The 18707-nt window shown below is 39.6% G+C and overlaps 1 long non-coding RNA gene across 2 annotated transcripts in view; it reads left to right on the top strand.

Annotated features, from left to right (window-relative positions):
• LOC143651222 (uncharacterized) overlaps positions 1-18707 on the top strand; it is a 74326-nt gene that overhangs the window by 43109 nt on the left and 12510 nt on the right. Inside the window, exon 1 of one of the 2 annotated variants that reach the window (XR_013159920.1) lies at positions 15666-15800. The exons of the other annotated variant lie outside the window; for it this stretch is intronic. This is a non-coding gene — a long non-coding RNA (uncharacterized LOC143651222). Of the gene's footprint in view, positions 1-15665; positions 15801-18707 lie in introns of those variants that run through there. 2 annotated transcript variants of the gene reach the window in all.

The following is an 18707-nucleotide window of genomic DNA, read 5'->3' as shown; positions in this document are numbered from 1 at the left end:
GTTCATGTCCAAATTCTCTTTTCTACTGCCTGCCCTGTGGAAGTCCAGCTCCAGCATCAGACACACAGGCGGAGTCTTATAGAGACTACTTATCAACTTCCACAATCGGGTAAGGTAAGGCTAAATTCCTAGAACAAATTCCTACTGGTTCTGCTTCTCTGGTGGAACCCTGACTGATACAGGGTCCTCTGCAGATCCTCTCTAATACATGGTCCATACTCCAGCATTCTACTGAAAGACCACACTACTTACATCCTCTAGATTCTATGATGTCATCCCAATTGATTCTTACCTATACTATGAACTAAGCTTGGGGATTGATGACTTGCCCATAGATTGTGCAGGAATAGAACCCAGATCTTTTGACTTTAGATCAATGTCCTGAAATTTTTGAGACTCAATATCATTTTTCAAACCCAAAAAACTCATGCAATGGGTTAGTGTTGTAGGATCTCTTTCCCAAGGGGAAGCTTCTCTTTGTGTAGTTTGAGGTGAAATTGCTCAAAGTTCATTTATAGTGGAGCTTGAGTTGTCAATTCCACGTCCTTGTGTTTGAAAATGACTTGCCCATGAATTTTAGTTAACATTTGCTTCAGGGCACCTGCGTATTGTTCATATTCTCTTGTCTTTCTTGGTTGACAGTGTTACTGTCTGGGCTGAGGGCATCTCATAGAGCTTTCCCCTCCTGTCCAGGCACTTTGTAAAGGAGGCTGACCAATTTGAGGGAAATCAATAGAAAGTCTGGTGATATAGTTACATAGGAATGTTGTGATTTGGGTAAAGATATAATAAGTATTCATTCAAACATTAACCTCCTGTCTGTTGACAGAGAAATAAATATGTATGTTTTTCTTCTTAAAAACTGCATCTTTGAAATTTCTGTGAATTGGTTCATGGCACAAAAACCATATGTAGCACCCAACCTACAGAACACCAGAGACCTTGTCTGCCTTGCTTTGACTGTCCCTAACTCCTAGCACATAAACGTGCTTAGCACTTAGTAAGCACTCAAAAGAAAATTTTGTGGTTTTGCATTGGCCTAAATAAAAAGAAATCTTTGAAAAAATGAATATTATTTCTAATAGCTAAAACTACAATAACATTTATAGCTTGTTTCCTGATTTTGAAGAGTTATTATTGGTTGATGATGATGATGATGATGGTAATGATCAAGACAGCAAACACTTACATAGCAATTACTATGTGTCACGGACTGCTGTAAGCATCTTCCATACGTTAGCTCGTTTGGTCCTTGCAAGAAAATTTATGAGTATGTAATGTTGTCGTTCCTGTTTTACAGATGAGAAAACTGAGGCACAGAGACTTGAACCAGCTTATCCAAAGTATACAACAAATTAATAGTGAAGTCTGAATCCAGGCAAGCTGGGTAAAGGTTGTGCTCTCTACACTACACTGTACTGTATAGCTTTCCTGTGACTCTTGTTTGTAATTGAATTAGATTATAAAACAGATTTGAGAGGTCACTGTATAGATAGCTATCCCAGTTTGTGGCTATTTTGTTTCAACTCAAAGAAGGTTGTGTATTAAATGTATCTGAACATGCATACACTTAGGCGTGTATGTCTACATGCAGATGTTTATTCTTATACAAATCTCTTTTCCAAATACTGGATAATAATCACGTTGATCTTCGTCTTACCACAGGTGAACACCGTCAGGTGCCAGAGCTTCCCCCTCACGTAGCCGCACTGCCGTCCTTACTGTTCATCGGCATTCTCAACTGTTTTTTGGAAGTTGAGAAATGTGAACTGGAAGAGAGTGGGTGAGGCCACACAGGGACTTTGGGTGCCATCAGAGGAGGAAAAAAGAGAAGGAAGGGAGTGGCATTTTTAATAGCTCCCAAGCTGAAACCATTCAGTTGACATTAAATAGTAACAGTCTTCCCTGAAGTTTTAACAAAGGAATGGGAATGTTGGCATTTTCCCACACTCTGGTGTAACTTGTGTGAGCACAGAACCTTTAAGGAAGACTTAACCCTCAGAGTTAACTGCCACGTTAAAATTCATTGAAAAATATAGTAAAGGAGTAATTCTGGGAAAATGAGAGCGGTTGAGTCTTTTTATCTCATTGGTTCCAATTGTTTTCCTTTATTCCTATTTGTTTCAGCCATCCTGCTTTCTTGCTCAGTACTCTCTAAGTGATGAAGGTTCTGCCATATTGCCTTGGTCATCACATGTACTGACCAGGGGCTGGAATCCAGCCCCTCGAACCATTAGCTTCTCATTTGTTAGAAATGACAAAAGTTTTCTAGTGCTGTTAGAAAGCTTATCTGCTCATGTTATTTCTCAGTATCAAATCACAGTAGCAAAATCGAATTCCCCTTGCTTAACACAGGTAGGATTACTCTTGGGACTGCTGATGACTTAAGCAAAAATTTTCCACCTCCAGCCAAGTGATTGATGGCTTATCCATCTGCCCGTAAAACCGTGTTTAAATCCCGGTTTGAATGGGCTCTATCACCTGCAGTTTCTAAACAAACTGCATCCTTTTCCCCAAAGTAAAATACAAACCAATGAGAATGAGTACTTGAAAGTTGGCTTTTTATTTCTCCCCTGTTCAACAAATCACAAGGAGCCTATCACTTATTATACTAGTTGTTCGAGTGGCTGTTTCTCAGTTGTGAAACCCACCAGGTTTAGTCTGTGGCTTGTTTCTGTGTTGTCTTCTCGCAGCTGGAGAAGGAACTCCATCCTGCCAGGTGTCATAAACACCAATTTCTCTAAATTTTATTATCATTTAGATCTAATTATATAACACTGGGTTTCTGGCTTTCCTTTGGAAAAGTATTTTTGAAGCAAATAAAATGAAAGACTATATGTTTTTTGGTTCTTTGTTCCGTTCTCCTTTGATTTGACCTATATTTTGTAACTGTTTGCTTCCTATTAAACTCCTGCTCTCAGTTTTAAAAATACTCTGTGGATACTTCTCAAGGTATATACAGATATGCATATACATGCAATTATGCATATGTGAGCACATGCATAAATACATGCACAATTAAATCATTCATATTTTTCATATCATTTTGACTAGTGGCACTTAATAAACAATAAATAAAAACACTCATACATGAAGCTATAGAAAATGGAGAATGTCTAAAGAATAGTTAACATAACATTTGAATTAAGCTACTGCCCAAGCCCTCATTGGCTTTTGCCTGGACAACTGTGATAAAACCTTAATTAGACTGGATGCTTCCATCCTTTACTCTTGGCAGCTCATTTTCTACACAACAGCCAGAGTAAGTTTAAAAACAGTATCAGATCGCTCCCCTGCTAGAAGCGTTCTTGTGGCTTTCCACTGTAGTAGGAATAGACTCCAAACACCTTACCTTGGTCTTCTCAGTCCTACATGCCCTGAATCCTGCCTTCCTCCCTTTCCCACTTCACAATGACTCTTGACCACCATGTTAATCCTGAATTAACATCATTTCTGCCTCAGGAGCCTTTCCACTTGCTGTTTCCAATGCCTGGACCTCTCTTCCTCTGATCTCAGCATAGCAAGCTGTGAATCTCTTCATTCAGATCTTAAGCTCAAATGATATTTATCAAGAGATGGTCTTCCTGCTTGCCTTAGCTATGAGCCACTCCCCTCCATTCTCTACCTTTCTTTATAAGATTTATCATTGTCTGCATTTCTGTTATGTATTGTTAGTAAGAGGTTTTACTGTGTGGTACCCCACAAGAATGCAAAGGCATGTATTTATCTGTTCCTTCCATCAGTGTATCACCTAATGTACCTACAATCATACAGGCATATTCTAGATATTCAGAAAATTATTTGATGAATGAATGAATAGATGAATAAGTTTACTTTAAGGCCATTCAGTGCAAATTTGTTGATTTGGTGCCAGCTTTTTCATTTTGGAAAAGCTTAATCATAATTGCCAGTTCTCATTGTTACTTAGAAAGTCAAAGTAACTTTTAGTTGGAAATATTGTTAAATCATCAATCCAAGCCAAGACATTCCCTCAGAAATATCCCGAGCAAGGGATCATCCAGTGTCTATCCAAATATTTCCACTATTGAAAAAGTTCACTCCTTATTTAAGGAGTGTGTTCAAATGTTGGACAACTCTATTTTTTATCTCCTTAAAATAAACTAAATTCTTCTTTCCCATTATGCTAAGTCTTAGTGTTCACATTGTCTTAACACAAGATAAGCCTTCTTTCTCTTCCACATACAGGTACTATCATGACCTCCTATGATCTACAAACAGCAAAGGTGGCCGTATGGATAATCTTTCCTTCTTGGATTTCTCTGAAAGTGCTGTGCACTTTGGATGGCACATGAATCATTTGGCCATGTTGAAATGACTTGAATAGTCTCCAAGAGGCCATTGAAGTAAAAACAAAAACAAAAACAAAAACAAAAAATTCCACTTAAAATTAAACACACACATACAAACAAAGTAGCCCAAGAAAGTTGTATTGTTTTCTGTCCAAATGACTAAGTTTGTTAAAATCTATTTCTGCATAGTCAAATTCCCTTTGTGACATCCATTTGGTTCTATTATCTTGAGCAATAGTGATTATTGCATTAGAAGATGGAGTTCTTCAATGGACGTGTCATCTTCTGTAAACAAAGTTGTCCCTCCCATATAGAAATTAATCTTATTACGGCCTCTGTTTTGGGAACTGCTCTCCTATTGCTAGTTGGGCAAGGAGAGAGAAAGAGGTTTCACAAGTCTAGAAAAGACAAAATGCTTACAGAAATGTTTTTTGAAGTGCACACTGACAACCTCACAATCAGGGTAGAATTGGACAACCCTCTACTTCTGAACACTCCTCTTGCCCAACCGCTTGGACATGGACAAGTGACTCCTTTTCTCATCTGAAGCTGCCTTTAATATCTATTTCAACCATAGCAAACATTTTGGTAAAAGTGATGGCAGATAGAAGCTCTGAAATGTACCCAAGGAATGGCTGAGAGTACCTCATTACCTGGTACTTTTTTAAAGAGCCAAAGTCAGCCAGTATGGAACCCAAACTTTGCTAGCCTGGAAATTCTAAATAGATTCAGTTCAAGGGTTTTTGTGGTTGTTGTTGTTTTGTCTTTACTACTGAGATTATTCATTTGGGCCCATTTTCAGGAAAGGAAAGATTTTAACACCAGCTTTAACATTGATTTCTGGACACTTTTGACTGAGGAGTCACAATGAAATCATCCTTTCAAAGAGAAAGGATGGTTTAAATGTTTTTAGTTTTCTCTGATTGTCATGATGTTTTTATGTGGGTGAGCAGGCTCCTCTCAGATCTTTGCTAATGAATTGCCCATGACTGAAAAAGGAAACGGGGGTAGCTTTGAAAGAGAATAAATGAGACAGCAGTGATGCAGCCTGAATCCAGACATGTTGTAGAGGCTAGAATGATGGTTCAAGGCAATGAGCTAGGAAGATTGTTAGAGTCCAAGGAAATATTTTATCATCTATTTAATAGTACTCCAGGGAGAAGATGCATAATTTGTTAGAAGAGAAGCCAGTGCAGGTTTATTTGGTAATGTGTGGCCCAGCTTCTTCACAAATGGAGAATGTTTTTTATAGATGCATGAGGTAGACCTAGCAAATGTATGTTGGAGGCCTTCTTTTTTCATTAGTAGAATGTCAGTGCTCAAAGTAAAAATCTGTAATTTCTAAAGATGGCCCAAGAGACCAAAGTAGACACATGCATCTTAAAAAATACACCCTTTTGTAAAGGTGATGTGCACTTTTCAAAGGAACTGTTCTACTATTCTTCAAGTTGTGAATATTATTTAAATATTCCTGAAGACAATATAGTGGAAGAAAATGACAGTGATGCAGAATTGATGTCATTGGTGCTCTGTGGGCAAGGTCCTTAAACTACTACAGCCTTTATCTTAAAGTCGAAGAGAGATTGTAAATAGTTTTTTGGGAAATAGCTAAGAATGTTTTATACCCATTTTAGAGAGAATATCCTCACAGGCACTTAAAGCTGGACTAATTGATCAAGGCAAGTGAGCTGGTCAGTGATAGAGTTGGTATTATTCCTAGAAACAAACTTCATTTATCTTCAATAGGTACTTTCTCCTCCTTGGATAATTGACACCCCTGATAATTTCAAGAGAGCCTGTTGTGATGGAAAGATAGGAGGCAGAAGACTTGCTGGCTCTAATTTTCCTCTGGATACAAACAACCAAAATTACAGAATGTGGTGCCTGTTCCCCTCATGTCTTTTGCTCTCCTCATTTTTTCTTTAGGAGTTCAGACAGGCCAATCATTGTTTTTTCATTAGCATCTCACTCTTCCCTTAATCTATATGGCTACTGGGGTCTCTGCTCATCTGTGTATGATAGTTTAGGTAGGGTTTAAGTTCCAGGACTGTCACAAGTTGCATGACATTGGGGATGTCACTTATCTGAGACTAGGGTTCCCTTGGAAACAAAGCCTGAGACAAATTGTATGTGTCATCCTAGAGAGGCAGAAGTGAGGACAAAAGAGAATGAGGCAGCCTAGGTGGAAGAACAAATAAGGAGTGTATTCCTAAGATGACCAAAGCTTTGTGACAAGTATCACTGATGGCTTAATCTTTCAGAACATTTTCAGCGGGGTCATAAAAATCACTGTGGCTCAGAACAGTCTATCTGCAGATGAAAGAAAGAAGGATTTTTCATCATCTCCCATCTCCCTTTGGCCAAAGGTTGCCCCAAAACTCCTCTGGCTTTCTGGATGGCACAACCTGGCACTCTTACAGTCACTGTGGGAACTAGAACCCAAGACAGAGGCAGCAGCCTCTCAGAGGGAGCCACAGAATATATACCACACAGGTATGAAGGGGCAAGCCAGGGACACTGCTGGCCAGCCTTCCTTAAACCTTGCAGCATTTACATAAGCACCAAGAAGGTCTGATGGCACTTCACACCACATTGGCTAAAACAAAGCCTTTGGTGAGAGGCAGGAGGTTCCTGGAATGAGGTGTGAGGACAGGTGCTGTTGGTCATGCCCATAAATTACATCAGATTCCAGGTGCAGCTGCTTGCAGCAAGCCCAGCAGGCAGACTATACCACTGTGAAGACAGAGATGAGCTTTCCTTCAACAAAATTCAAACCTCTTCCTATGGCCTATAAGACTGCTTGGTCCTGGATGATTTTCCAGAAGTGTCATTAGCAGGAAACTGTAACTGAATGAATCCAGAAGCGGGTGATAAGCTGGGCCCAGCACATTACCCATCTTTTCTATGTCTTAGTTTCTTTATTGATAATGAACAGTAGCTATTATTATTTTCCGTTCTTCCCCATTATATGCTTCTTTTCACATCATTCTCTTTCTCCAGCCATGTGTCCTGCCCAACTCTACACTTATGCCTTTGGGGCCTCTTACCCTTGGAATACTCTCCTTTGCCAGGCTTTCTAAATGACTTCACTGCTAGCTTTCAAGGATCCTAAAAATCCATCTTCTTGTATGATGCTTTCTCTGATTGAAAGGGAGAGATCCTTACATATTACATATTCCTTACCTTCTAAATAAAATGAGTCAATCTTTATACTCATTGCCTTGGCAATGATTGTATTTTGAATATTGTGGTATTGCTATTGCCAGTTTTAGCTCAAAGGCAGAGAATGGTTAAAGTATCTCTGGAAAGTGACAGCAGAGTTTTCTGCGTGGGAGCAAACTTATTATAGCTTTTGGCTATTGACAATGAAGAGGTGGAATCTTCTTCACATCCACTGTTTTTCTTCCTGCTTATTGCTAAAATTCAGTAATGCCTCTTTATTTCCTCTGTCTCCTATGAGGGCACTTTTTCTGTTTGACCACATAGCTTGAAGTTCCTTACTAAGGCAATAGGTTGCCCTGTAACAAGAAAAATGAACAATATGTACCGCCTTCCCCTGACTCTCTGGAAACTGGGGTTTGGCGGATCAGGGTTGGGTCCCGAGCTGGGACCAGAGCTGGGTAGGGGGAGGAGGAAATTACTGAGTGTTCAGCAGTGGAATAAGTTAGAGGATGATTCTGAGCCACTGTTCCTAGGGAGCACAAAGGCTGGAAACCAACAAACACAAATGCTGCCATTAAGTACAAGGGGTAGGCAGGTTTTGAACTGTTTGATGGGAGGCAAAGTCAGGAGTTAGGAACTGGGTGGAACTGGAATGATGCAAGATCAGGAGCAGTAGAAGAAAGTTTTGGGCAATTGCAAGAATGAAGCTGGAGCATGGCAAACTGCCTTTAAAGGCCATCAGCTGAATGGAAGTCAACATGTGGGTGTGGTAAAATAGATTAAAAGTCCAGCATCAAGGTAGACCAGCTGTCTAACTGGGACTGCCCACGTGGAATGGACCTTTAACAGGAGATACTACACTTGCCCTCAAATCTCTATCTGTGCACAAGAAGGTATACATCAATGGGAAATAAACATATACATAAATAACCAATTTGGTCAAGGAAACTACATAGCAACAGGTGGAATTTGCTGTCTTGCTTTGGCCTTCTCTCTGCTGGGTGATACATATATTTCATAATAGGTAAATGCCAAGTGACATTTATTACTCTATCTTCATGTACACCTTGGTCTGTTTTTGCTGTAAGCCTAAAGCGAAATATCCCTTGTTTCATATTCTCGGGTCAGGGACCGCTTTTTCTTGTTTTCAGTGTGGTGACTTTTCTGCTCACAGCCTGGGTAAGGAAGCAATATTTGGTTAATGTCAAATTTGCTCTGGACTTTGCTGGCCTCAAAGTTTGTGTTGTGGAAACTGTAGCTCTTCCCAGGTTTGGATATTTTACAGTTACACATTACATTCAGGAAGCCAGGGTTCAGGCCCATGGAAAAAAATAGCTAAATTGATGACTCATTTTACATCAGAAGCTTTTCAACTAGAGAAATCGTGTGCTACAAAGTTTGCAGGGCTACCCCACCCCTGGCCCTCTGCCCTTTGCTTGTAGCTCGGAGATTTTCAAGTGTCTCTTTGAGAGAGGGTGGAGGAGCCACAGGGAGCAGAGGCCCAGCTGCATGAGCCCCCACAGCAGATGGTCAAGTAGAAACAGAGGTGGCCTGAAGTTACTCTCCACTAGGTACTACTGACTGAGACTATTGAGTAACGCAACCACTTGTTATGCTGAAGAGGATCATTTAGGAGGAAAATGGCATGGTTTTTCTTGCTTAATATAGTCTTACTAGAAGGTTGTGACCCATCTTATTGCCCAAGCTCTTATTTATACACCATAAGGAATAATTTCCAACTCACTCTTTCCACTCCACTCCTTCACCAGAATATATAGCAATGTCTATGTTCAAAATGAAAGGCTCTTGTTTTCTTGGCTGAATATCAAGATTTTTCCAGATTGTCAACTCCTTAAGAGGGGAGAAGCATAAAATCCAGCTGTAGAAACCCAGAAGTGATCTAACATTATCCAGGTGTTTCAAGTTTTCTTAGGAAAGAAGGCATGTGTATACGCAATGCCTGAGCAACCGGATCTGTAGGATGTTACCCGATAACAGAAGGTTGTTGATCACGTTTTTGATAGTGAGTTATGAGTGAGTCCACAATGTGGAAGAGTGATATCTGATTTATAAAATTGGTTTCTTAGTGGCATTCTGAAAGTTTGTGACCTCGCATTTATCTTCTTCCTACACTTGTTCGGCGCTCATAAAAACAGATTTTAAAGCAGTCAACTTGTAAAGACAACATGGTGATGTGGAAAAAGCAGGGAATGAGGAGAAACAGCCCCATTTCTGCTACTTTCCAACCATGTGTCTGCGGGTAAGTCTCCAATCTCTCTGATTCTCAATTTTTTATCCACTCATTGGATAAAATAATACATGTCCTTAATACTATCCAATACAACTAAAGTACTTTGTTGGGGACAGATTTATTTAAAAGAATAACTTGAACAAATCTATGGATAAATGTGCATTTAGTGATCTGCAAGCATACCTGTGAATTTATAGTAACCTTCCAACCCACAATCCATTGACTGGATATACCCTACTCAACTTTTAAATGATATTTCTTAATGGGTTAAAATTGAACTAGCTCAGCAGAATAAACTAATTTCACAGAATGAATACCTAGCTATCTGCCAAGACCTCCCTCGTTCATGTTCAAATGCCATCAATTTCTCAAAGCATTCTGTATTTTTGGGCTTTTTTTTTTTTAACTGAAATGACTCTTTTTAACTCCCATGCCTTCCAAGCACAGGCTATTTCTGTGGCAGCTGTTATGGGAGGTGACCGTGGATGGTGACCATCTGGGAAAATGTCTGTTTTCCCCTTGAGGGCTGGGACCTAGCCTTACTCAGCTTTGAATTTGCCCATCTCACCTTGTAGAGTGTTCTACACACTGCGAGTGTACACATGTGGGCTTGCACAAGTCACTGAATTCTCAGAACTTTTGTTCCTTTGTATTTATAATGGGAGAGTGGAATGAGTTGACCTCTGCCTTTTATAGCACTAAGGTTCTAACGTTTTCTGCTGTATGCCATCTTCATCTACAATAAGCTACTGAAAAGAACTTCAGGCAAATCCAGAGGTGTCTTAAAATGGGAGTCATCAAGGGAGGAATTCCAGGGCAGAGGGGATCTATTCTACGTGGTGAAGATTATTTTACGTAAAGATGGGGTTCATGATAAGGAATTTACCAAGGGTCTCTGTGGCTGGGATCTCAGAGGATGATTTAAAATTAAAAACCCGGAATGAGAGAAATAATCCAAGATTATCTTCACTTGGTTTGGGCTATTGTAGAAATGACAAAATGCATTATATTAAAATGAATACAGATTAGAATGTTAATTAAGTATTTGAGTTTTAATGGTTGTCGTCATTTTTTAAACCTACCACACATTTTTCCCTTCATATTTTTATATTAGAACAGGTTGAAATTGTTCCTGAAGCTTGAAGTATTCTTTAAAATAAGATTGTATGAAATGTACTAGTGGAAATTCCTGGAAAAAGTTAGAACTCTTTTCATGTGTAGGGTTAGTTTCAGTTCCAAACTACAAAGCCTCCTACGGTGGTGTCAAAGCAAAGTTGGTAGGTACCAAATTATAGTTTTTAGGTAATGCCTACTGCGCCAGATTACTTTATTGCTGGGTGCTTTGTAACTTATTGAGACCACTATAATATTCTGTTGAATCATGCTTATGTAAACATTTCACTTCTTTCCATATCCATTATGTTGAATCTGCTATATTAATCTGGCAACCTATTCAACTTTACAACCCCATCTTATCAAGATTGATTTTCCATCTATCTTCTCAGGAACCAAGAAAGAAACTGTTAATTGCAAGGTTCTTTCTTTCTTTTTCTTCTTTGAAATGTAGTGGAATCTTTACCAGATGAAGTCAACCCTTGAATGAGTAAACTATTTCCATTGTCCAGTTGTCCAAGTAAATTTAAAGCAGAGGGTGTTTCTGACAGCTTTGTTAACATAGCTCTTTTTTTTTTTATTGCTGGTAATTCAAGCATAATTGAGGCCTAGTTTTGAGCCTTAAATATGTTCTTGAGACATGAAAAAGAAGCTTGATGAGGCTTGTACTGCCACATAACCTCTCAATTATTTATGCATTTACATGAGTGCAATTACCAAGGGCTCTCGTTGTGAACATTATGGACACTTTTATAACCAGATATTGATATAGGCTAATAGGCAGTGAATTACATCTCAAATGAATGAAACTACAAACAGTCGTCAGAATTTGGTCAGGGTCATCAATCATAATTATCGCCATTGTTGTTCATTTTAAAAGTCTCTGATGCTGTATCAAGTCCCATTGTAACCACGTAATTTCTAAACTTCAACTCATAAAGGCAGATGGTTTGAGAATGACTCTAGAGCCCTCAAACTACTCCCTGGCTTAGTCGAGGGCAAAGGAAGACTGCCATTTCTTGGATAGCTCTTTTAGACTCAAGTAATTTAGAAGGTCTCTAGCTTTCAGCACGATGTGACAGCTGTGCTAGCAAAAGCATCCAAGTTTGGATTTTGTTAGTAAAATAACATGTTACAAAATGGGAGGAAAATCCCGCAAAAACGTGATTAATGACCCTTCCCTCTTGCCCCTCCCTCCTTTTGTCTTTCCCTCCCTTCCTGCCTACTATCAATTAATTAATTGAGTTATTCAACAAATATTGAGTCACTATCTTGTGCCAAACACCAACACAGGGGGAAAATCCAGGCAAACTTTCTCTGCTCTAGTAGAGCTGCGCCTTCAGTACCATAAAGGAATATTTCTGCGTGCCAAATGTCAGATATTCTTGAATTCGTTTATTCTGGACACGACCTCTAAGTTAATTTTAAAAAAGAAAGAAAGAGCAATGGGTTGAAGTGTATTCTGTTAGACTAAGTCTGGGAAACCCCTCTCCTCCTCCCAGGATGTTTTGAGAATAGAGCTGTAAACTAGAATATTGGTTCTTTATTTGTGACACGTGGGAAGATGGAGGAGAAGATAATAAGAGATGAAGCAACTGCCTAAAACACATTTTGAAAGAGAAAGCTACAGACAGACTTGCTGTGCCGTTTTAAAGTTTTCCGAAAAGTTTTTGTGATGAGTAGCAGCAGAACTATGTACTTCCAGATGAAATGAAGTACAGGCCTATGTATATAAACCCTACCATGGATTAAAAATTATCTGGTTTATTGGGCACCCAGTTAATGTAAGCAGAATTATGGCCCACAAAAATTCAGTAAGAACACAATAGGACTCTGACTTTCTTTTCTAAGCCCTCTTCACTAAGAAGTTGTTGAAAACTCTAGACCAAGGGTGGCTAATAAAAAAACACAATGATACAAGAAATAGCAACTAATAGTAGTATCAGCAGCATCTTCTCAATGTTGTGTGTCTCCTCTTGGGTCTGCTTCTGGGTTCCTCTGGCTGTTGCTTCTCTTCTGGACGTTATCCTTATTCTTTTATGAACCCTTCTGACATGGCCATTTCCATGCATCAGGCCCCTGGAGCATTTGCTTCAAGTTTATTTGACATACAGTTCTGTTGTTGCCACTGTTAAGTTTTAACCAATTTTATATTTCCAAAGATACTTTGCTCCTCTCATTTCAGTGTGAAAATGCCTGCTTCTAGTTAGTTTTTATCAGGCAATGCTTTCTTTTTTTCCTCTGTTCACTTTTCAGGTCTATGATTTTTTCTTTTAACAACAATACAAGGAGAGAATATTTTTGTCTCGGGATCAATTCCAGATTGAAATGAAAATGGAGTCTTACATTGGGGTGGGAACATGACTGCCATTATATGTTCTTTTTCCTGTTCTTACTCTCCTCCCCCGTAGCAGCAGCTCACTAGTTTATTGTTTGGTTGTTTTAACATTCCCTGTTTTGTGACCTGTACTTGGATGTTAGTCAGGCATCATCTACCCTCATAGCCCCTGCTGAATCAGTGCCTCCCTGGCCTAATAAGAACTGATTAAATCAGAGGACACATATGATTCAAGGATGGCTCGTTCCTGCACTTGCTGGTGACCTCCAGCAGGGGTGGTTGGGTGGAAAAGCTGAGATCTCCTCTCTCTGCTGTCTGCTTGGAATTTAGAATTGGGGACATTCAGAGACTGGACAGGCTGGCTGTGGAAACTGAACTGAAAGTCCACGAGGTAGACCTGGGGCCAGGGAAGTAATAACAGGCTGACATTATGAAGAAGAAGATCGAGAAAATGGGAAGGACAAGGTAGAGGTGCTCTAAGAAGGTGTGCATGTGGGGCCATGCTGTCCTGGAGGGAAAGGGACAAAGACAGACAGACAGACACATGCCCAATCACACATAGACACACAACAACAGGCACTTCAGATCCTGACTGTTTCCTCCTCCTCGTTTCACTTCACCCATAATTTTTTTTTCATCTTGGGGCACTTTAAATGGGCCATCTCCGCCTCTTTTGACCGCAAGAATCTTGGCAGTTCCAATGAAGTTGGATAAACTTTTATTGATGATTGTAATGCTGTAATTAATAGTAGTGTAGCAATCAAAGTGAATTAACTAAAAGATATTGGAAGTCGTTGTTGTTTTCCTGCCTTTACTTTCCAATCATGAAAATTTCTTCTAACTGCCATAACATTAGACAGTAGATTTAAAACCACCAGAAATTGCTTTCTCCCTGTTATCAATATCCATTTGAACATCATGTGTCACCAAGACCAGAACTCAGAAATCCATATTTTGCAGTCATTTATTATTTCATCTTAATGAATGCTTTACGGAAGTAGTAAGTTATTATATATGACATAAAAATAGGGTCCAGTGAAGTTTTGTGTTGCATATATAATCTGGAAAGCATAAGACATTTGTGTTTCATTTTCATAGTATGCTACTTGCCATTAAATTACTCTCAGTGGGAAATGCCATGTTCTGATGGTAACTGAATGTAGAACTCTACTCTCTTTAGGGCGAGTAAAGGGGAAGGAGTATGTTTTGATATTTATGTACATAAATATCTTACTGGTCATTTGTGTGGTTGCTTCCCTCTGTAGAATATGATTTGGCAATGGGGATAATAAAGATTTTATTTTGCCAAGTGCAGGATATCACTCATAAGGAAGGCAAGTTTTCCCAAACAAGTTGCTATATAAAATTTATAGCATTAGTGGTTCAGTGGTAGAAAGCTCACCTTCCATGTGGGAGACTTGGGTTCGATTCCCGGACCGTGCACTTCCCCCTTCCAAAAAAAAATTTACAGGATCTGTGTTCACTCACACATATTTCTCTTATGTGGTGTGTTTATTCTCTTTATATTAGCTTTCTATGCTTCTTCTCTCATCCATTCATTTGCTGTGGAAATAGTGGGTAACCTTCTTCTGTAACATAAGAAGGTAAATATCTTCCAGGGAAATAGTACATATGGCCCAGTGGGTAGCAGGCATTCATGTGTGTTATTAATATGCGTATATTTAATCTTTGGTCTACATTCCCCACCCAGCTTCACCAACTACACAGACACACAAACACACACACACACATTAATCGAGTTAGAAGTGGTTTTTTTTTTTTTTTCAGACAATGAAAAGGAAAAAGTTTGGGGGTAAGATAATTCTAGATAATTTTTTTTTGCTTTTGAGTTTTTAACTACAGTAGGCAAACCGAATTCAGTGCTGGAGGCAACCATTGTACTGTGAAGAGATATTATTTGTCTCATTAGCACTGTGGGAGTGCCATGAAAAGGTCCTTGACCTAGAGCCCAGCTTGCTTTAATAAGGGCTTAACTCTCGTAAAAGATTTTTAATGGCTACATGAGACATATTTAAGTACGAAACGCCATTCCTCTTTGTTGATTCACAAACCCCTATGAATAGGACTTCTTAGTCGCTTCCAAGATTGAAGAAATTGGGCCTGGCTTTTCACGCCAAAGAGTGAAACAAACAAATCCACAAACGGAAACACCTCAACACTGTCCTGTCCTGCTAACCCATTTCCAAACCTGAGTGCTACACATCTCCAGCTTTTATTGGCTACCTTGAGCTTTCTGATTCAGAAACGAAAGATTAATCTGTTTGATAATTGTGCTTATTTGAAGTTGTTATGTACCCCTGCGAAGGCCATGTGGGTGCAGAGCTGCTGTGGGTGGGACCTTTTGATTAGGTTGCTTCAGTTGAGATGTGACCTACCCCATTCAAGGTTAGTCTTAATCCTTTTACTGGAGCCCTTTATGAGAGAATAAAGGACAGAAAAAGCAGAGAAACAACTACCTGGAGAGAGAGCTTAGTGAGAACAGCACTGGGAAGCTAAGAGAGGACCCAGAGGAAGCCACTGAAACCAGAGCTGAAGACCACAAAACCCAGGAGCAAAGAACTAGCAGATGCCAGCTATATGCCTGCAGCCCTCCTTCAGAGGCCAGGTATCATCCTGTTGACGTATTAACTGGGACATTCTCATGACCTTAGAGCTGTAAATTATAAGTAAGTCTCCATTGTAAAAGCCAACCCGTTGTTGGTATGTTGCATTCTGGCAGCTTTAGCAAACTGAAAGAGTAACTGTTTCTAGTCCTGCTCCAGGAGAATTAGGAAGATGGCCAAATATATATATATAATGAGACTTTTTTTCCCAAAACACAATTTTTGGGCTTTTATAATAATTCATTTCATTTACTTTAGTCCACCTCTCCCCCACTCCAACCCCAGCATTGCATCTGCCGAGCTGACCAGACATCTAGCATGGAAGAGCATCTGATGCTTACATGTCAATTTCAACAGACCAATGTTTACTGGTTGAGCTGTGTATTTAGATTTCAGTAAAGACTCATGAGCCTGGTGACCATGGTGCTGTTTCCTGATGGCCGTGTGACCGAGTGTAACATTACAGGAGAATCCACGCTATTTTTTTAAACAGAGAGGATCTTAGCAAGGCCAGTCCTTGCATCTCACTGCTTAATTGTGTGACGATCCCATGTGGCAAACAAGACCCCAAATAGTTGTATTTGCCTTTCTTCCTTGCCATCTGGTGTGAATGCCAGGCCTCTACCATTTACAGATGCTTTTATTTACCAAGGAGAAAATTGGGTTACAGAATTTCTGTAGAGTAGAGTAGAGGATGCTGTCATGAGTAGAGGTGCCAGGGGAAAAAAGATGGTAGAAAAGATATTCTCAAGTAGATAGCTAGGATATGAAAACCCAGAACCTGGTGCTTGCAAGCTCTGTGGCATTTTTTAAATATTTGGAGTTCCACAGAGCACCAAATGTACCTTGCACAAGCACCATTTCCCAAAACCCATGTATATTCTAGGGAAATCGAATCTGTATATTTCGGAATTATTTAACTTTCATTCATCACCACACTGCATGGCAATACTAGAAATCTCTTGAGCTCTTGGATAGGTGTGTGGTTCTTTTGTTTGTTTGTTTTGAAACTAAAAGTAGAATTTTTCCAGCTTTGAATGAAGCCTGAACCCAGGGCAGTATGATGCTTTTTTTTCTCAAATGATCTCCCACCAGTGCTTTAGATTGTCTAGGACAAGGCAATGATGGATATAAAACCTTTGGGGATAAGACCCTCAGAAATGGCCTTAGGTGTTTAAGAGTTTTCCCACTGAGGTCTCCTAGCACCTCATTTGGCTCTGCCAGTGTTAGATTCCCTCTGACACAGCCACCGTCCCAAGTAAGTCTCCGTCCAGGACTGGCGCTTCTGAACTTTGCAATCCCGTCTTCATTTAAAAGTATGACACTTTGTTCATCATGGCTTTTATGCATTAATTTTTATTATTTAAATATTGCACTGAAATATCATTTACCAATACTGAGTTTGTTTGTTTGTTTGTTTGGTACTCTCTTAAGTTTAATGCCTGAAGCGAATGCCTCACTTGCCTTACCCTAGTCCCAACTTTGCCTTACATTCAGGGCCCCCTATTCTTCATTCTGTGGCTCCATTAAACAATTATATGGCATCTGACCAAACAGATGAGGCATTATTTTTACCTAGGGGTGGTTGGTGATGAGAGGGAGGGCTTGAAAGAGGCCAGTTACTTTTCAAATTCTAATCCATCTGAGGCATTCAAGTGTACAGTGTGGGTGGGGCAAGGTGGTTGAAAAAGTCTTCTCTAGCCAGAGTTTTGGTCCCACTGGGCTTTCTCCTTCTGGGGATGAGAGGGCCTGTATTTCTGTGCCCAGATATATTGTCCTTCCATCTCTTTCAGAGTTAGTACCGAGGCCATGGACTTTGTAATTTCCCTCTTGCCAGCAACTTACCCATGTGGCGCAGAATAAGAATAGAATAAACACACCTGGTTTCTGGGACATAGTCTTTTTTCCACTGAAGTGGTTATTTCATTTTAATTCCATACAGATTGGAAACAAGAAACAATGCAGCCATTCTGTTATTCACCCTGGTGATACACCTAAGAGTAGATTCTGAGCCAAAGGAAAAAGAAGAAATGTTTCTGAGGTCACACAGACTATTGATGTCAAGTTTGGGTTTAAATCCAAAGCCTTTATATTCATAGTTGATGGCTTAATTATTAAAGCTATTGCCAGTAAAGGTTAAGTAGTGCCAGATCCTATGTTGAATATCTTCTTAGGTTCATTGTGTCGTTTAATCTGAGGGAGGTACTATTAGTATCCCCATTTTACAGATTAGAAAAGTGATATTTAGAGAAGTGAAGTGACCTTTCCTAATACTATCCAGCTAGGAAATAACAGAATCCAGATCTTTATAATTCAAAACTCTGGTTCTTGCCCATTATACCACCTCCTCTCTTGTCATCTACACTTGGAAAAAAGTCAGTTTCCGCTCTTTTACGGGGCATGCTGGTAGCCGTGACATTCACATTAAGACACTGAGTGAATAAAATGTTATAATTCTTCCATCAAAGTTTTGGTTTCCTTGTTTTTCTCTGATTATAATGAGAAAAATCTTTGGTGTCTAAATTAAAGCAAAGCCGAATCCTTTTCCTTTCCCATGTTACAGTCTTCACAATGCTTTCCTTCTAGAGTTCAGAAGCCAAGGTTCATGCCAGCAGCTGCCCTGATTAGATGGTTTGTGCAAGTCTAGATCGAATAAAACAAATTAGCAATTTACTGTAAAACAAGTCTTTGGGAAGGGTTAAGGGATAGGAAAGGCTAAAGAATTCGTTTTCATCTGGCAACAACAGGAGATCCTCTCCGCTATTTTTTAAGCCCTGGGTCTGGGCCTACAAAGCATTCTTTGCAAGCTCCTGCTCTTAACTCATTGTGGATCACGAGGAATTCTCTGCAGATCTTCTCCAGTAACTCTCTTCTGGGAAGACTTTTCGCCTGGTCTCCTAAGCGCCTCT

Source organism: Tamandua tetradactyla, chromosome 12, assembly GCF_023851605.1.
Source record: "Tamandua tetradactyla isolate mTamTet1 chromosome 12, mTamTet1.pri, whole genome shotgun sequence".
Lineage (NCBI taxonomy): Eukaryota > Metazoa > Chordata > Mammalia > Pilosa > Myrmecophagidae > Tamandua > Tamandua tetradactyla.
Note: the sequence above shows the minus strand (reverse complement) of the source record. Positions and strands in the feature narration are given on the sequence as shown.